Source organism: Mustela nigripes, chromosome 3, assembly GCF_022355385.1.
Source record: "Mustela nigripes isolate SB6536 chromosome 3, MUSNIG.SB6536, whole genome shotgun sequence".
NCBI classification, from domain to species: Eukaryota; Metazoa; Chordata; class Mammalia; order Carnivora; family Mustelidae; genus Mustela; species Mustela nigripes.
In genome coordinates this window covers 197323811-197328182 of record NC_081559.1, presented here as the reverse complement: position 1 = coordinate 197328182, position 4372 = coordinate 197323811, and positions in this window count along the sequence as shown.

Below are 4372 nucleotides of genomic sequence, written 5' to 3'. Positions count from 1 at the left end.
AACCACTTTTGCCTTAAAGTCTATTTTGTCTGAAATCAGTATAGCTACTCCAGCTATTTTTTTAACTTTTTAAAAGATTTTATTTATTTATTTGACAGAGATCACAAGCAGGCAGAGAGGCAGGCAGAGAGAGGGGGGAAGCAGGCTCCCGGCTGAGCAGAGCCCGATGTGAGGCTCAATCTCAGGACCCCGAGATCATTACCTGAGCTGAAGGCAGAGGCCTTAACTCACTGAACCACACAGGCGCACCCCCCCTTTTTAAAAAGATTTTATTTGAGAGAGAGAGTGAGCCAGCATGAGATGGGGAAGGAGCAGGACAGGCACAACGCCCCTGAGATCATGACCTGAGCTGAAATCAAGAGTCAGTCACCCGACTGAGCCATCCAGGCATCACTCCAGCTCTTTTGGTTACTGTTTGCATGGAATATCTTTCCTATTTTTTAATTTTTTAAAAAAGATTTTATTTATTTATTTGACAGAGAGAGATCACAAGTAGGCGGGGAGGCGGGCAGAGAGAGGGGGAGGCAGGCTCCCGCTGAGCAGAGAACCCAATGTGGGACTCGATCCCAGGACCCTGAGATCATGACCCGAGCCGAAGGCAGAGGCTTTAACACACTGAGCCACCCAGGCGCCCCATCATTTAATTTTTTAAGTTTATTTACCTTAGCAATATTTATACACAACTCAGGGCTTTAAATCACAACCCCAAGATCTAAGAGCTGCACATATAAAAATCATTTTTAAAATCCATTCTGTGGGTAACTCATTTACATTTAATGTACTGACTGATCAGGTAAAATTTACATCTGTCATTTTGCTGTGTTTTCTGTATGTCCTAGGTCTCAGTCAGTAGAGCAACCAACTTCTGATGTCAGGGTTTGAGTTCAAGCCCCACATTGGGGTGGAGTCTACTTAAAAAAATAATAATAATAAAAATAATAAAATATATGTCTTATCTTTTTGTTCTTCTTTTCCTCCATCACAACCTTTTGTGCTAAACAGATATTTTCTAGTGTACTATTTCAATTTTCTTGTAATTTCTCTTACTAGTTTTTTGTTGTTGTTATTTTCTTGGTGATTTCCTGAGAATTAAATTAAACGTCTTCATTATAACTGTCCGGTTCTTATTAACACAGCCTCACTTCAGTGATATACACGAACGTCACTCCTCTATTTGCTCTTGCGTATCTCCATTCCGTACTCTTCCCTATTACTGTCATACAGATTACATGTTTATATCTTATAGATCCATCAACATAGTTTAATGATTACTGTTTCATGCAGTTATATTTTTAATCAGATAGGACAAGAAAAAGTTAAAAAGACAAAAATGCCCGAATACGGAATTTTGTACATTTGTACAATTTTGTACAAAGGTTCGTAGTCACCTTTTCCAGTGCTCTTTATTTTTAATGTGGATTTGAGCTACTGTCCAGTGTCCTCTCACTTCAGCCAAAACTTAACCCTAACCTCAGTCCCCATCTGCCACATCCTCAGGCCCCAATTCCTCAAGGTTCTGGCCCTAAGGTCCCCCTGCTCAAGTCCCCCCAGTATGCTCCAGCACCCGCTCTGATGGGTGTCTCCCAGGGCTGGATGCCCGCCCACCCTGGCCCCGCTCTGAGCCCTGTGCTCCCAGCACAGCCAGGGAGGGGGGAGGCGGAGCTTGGGAGACCTCTGGCTTGGTGGGTGGAGGGGAGAGGGAAGGGGCCTCTTCATTTGGAAAAATAAAGAAGTATGATGTCCTTGGGGCGCCTGGGTGGCTCAGTGGGTTAAGCCTCTGCCTTCGGCTCAGGTCATGATCCTGGGTCCCAGGATTGAGCCCCAGATCGGGCTCTCTGCTCAGCGGGGAGCCTGCTTCCCCCTCCCTCTTTCAATACCTGCCTCTCTGCCTACTTGTGATCTCTGTCAAATGAATAAATAAAATCTTCAAAGAGAAGTGTGATGTCCTTCAGGTCAGGAGCCCTAGACAGGTGCCATGACACTGCTTTGGAGAGGGACCCACCCAGCCAGCCAGGACAGCCACTTTCAACACAGAGAAGCCCGCCCGCTGCTCGCCGTGGAGACCTCAGTGAGAGGATGACTGGCTCCAGGCTCCCAGCCCCAAGCTGGCCTCACTGCCAGCTCCCCCCAGCTCCCCCGCGCCCGAGGGGAATCCCCGGCGGCCTCATCACAAGGGCCCTTCCCCGGGTCTGCTCTTGAGCGGAGGCTCCCGATCCCTGGCTTTGCGGGGCACCTGCTTTCTTTTCCTGTCTCCATTCTTTGGCCCCAGGTATGAACACCTTCTCTCCTCTGCCCTGTGCTCTCATGCCTTCCCCAGGCTGGTGGCCTGCCTTCCCAGAGACCTGCTCGCAGGGTTGGCGCTCCACCGTCTGCAGCCGCACCACCCACTCCGCTCAGAGCGGTGCCAGCCACAGAACAAACGTTCAGGAGCGCCTGGGTGGCTCTTGATCTCAGCTCGGGCCTTGATCTCAGGGTCGTGAATGCAGGCCCTGTGCTGGGCGTGGGGCCTACTTTAAAAAGAAAACAACAAAGGGAACATTTAGGGAGGCTGGGGGGGCGGGCAGGGAGACTAGGTAGGAAATCCTTTCTAACCTGCTTTTAAATTAGCTCAGTTTTTCCACCACCTCTGCAAAGCGATGGAAACTCTGAAGTTGTTTGCACGCGTCTGTCACCAAATGAACATGCGCATACGGTTATGCGGACACAAAGGAACTTCCCCTGAGAGCAGCCGGACCCTGTCTAGAAAGTTCTGAACTCTCCCTCGCAGGAGCGGGTCAGGGAACCACTGTGCTAGGGAACTGGAGGTGGAGGCCCAGGAGAGGGAACGGTCATGGGGAGGGTGACAGGAAGTGTTGCCACGAGAATGACCGACTCGCCCCAGGCAAGGAAAGATGGACCAGCGCCGGGTGTCCGAAGGTCTGAACTGTCCTGAATGTCTCAGGGAGGCAAGAGTCACCATTCCCTTGGGGGGGGGGACACGGGGCAATCAACTCACCTCGCTTCAGCAAGCAAGATGCCGCGGGCCCTTGTGACTGGACGTCCAGAGATCAGCGTAGGTGCAACCGGATGCAGGTGATCCCAGGATGTTTTCTGGGCTCCGCCCCCTCCACCCCTCACCCTGCTTGCCTCTGGGGTGCCTTCATTCTCAGGTGTGCTCCAGGAGCAGTTTGGGTAGCTTGTCATAGCTTTCGGGATGACTGACACCGTAAGACAGATGTCGTGGTAGACCTTGAGCTGCTCCACAGGAGCAGCGGCCCCCTAGTTCAGTCGCTGTGGGCGGGATGATGGACACCATGACTGGACCGTCTGGGTCACCCACCAACCAGAGGGCAGGGGCGGGGCCCTGCGATGAGCACCACATCGGAACCCTAGCAGCCTCCAAGCCCCCTGGAAGGAGCGACGGAGAGGAGGAGGCCGGTGCTTGCAGTGGGGAGGCCCTAAGGGGCCCTGTGGCCTCAGGCACTTAGCATCCCTGAGACGGGGTGGGCATGGCCAGAGCGGCTGACTCCAAACGGCTGATGACCTGCCCTCGGTCACTGGCCAGGGTCCCAGAGGCTCCCGCATTCCCATTTTCTGGTGCCACAGAGCCAGGAGGTCCCTTTGAATTCCATGGAGAGGAGGAAGCCCCTTAGAGGACCCCTGTCCTGTGTCCCCAAGCCATGCAGTGGGGGCCCTGAGCAGAATCTAATGGCAGGACACAACCATTTCACCAGCCAGGCATTATCATACCTTCAACCAGATTGGAAGTCACACCTTAGGGACTCCAACAGGCTGAGAACCAGAGAACCTTTAGTCATTCCACCAAAGCCAGGCGAGCCTGGTCCAGACACGCACAGATTCAGCCGCAGGTGAGGTGGCCACACACCTGGGAAAGGAAGCGGCATGGGGCAGGCCACACCCTAGCTAGCCCGGCTCTGATTCCAGGAGCCTCGGGTTGGGACAGGGCCTCGGTGGGCCTGTCGCTCACGTCTTGCCCTTCCCCAGGGGGGCATTGTCTGTGGACAGCCAGGTGCCAAAGGGCCTGCCTTGGCCACTGCCTCCCCTCTGGGGTCTCCTTCAGACTGCCCCCAGCCCTGGGTTTTTGAGACCCTCTGGACGGGACTGGGAGCCTGAGTCGTGGGCCACCTGCTGTCCAGCTGGCCGTGGGGGTGCCCTGGTGACCCAGCTCAGAGCTGGACAGCCACGCGCAGGAAGGGTGCGACGGGTGTGTCAAGAACTTGGCCCTTCAGCATCTCCCTCCCCTTATTTCCTACAAGGCACTGACAGGAAGGCCCCCGAGGCTTCTAAGGGCAGTGGCTTCCTTAAATTGTCCACCTCCGGCCCTGGCCCGAGGTTCAGGGCCACCTGCCCCCCCCCCCCCCCCCCCCCCCCC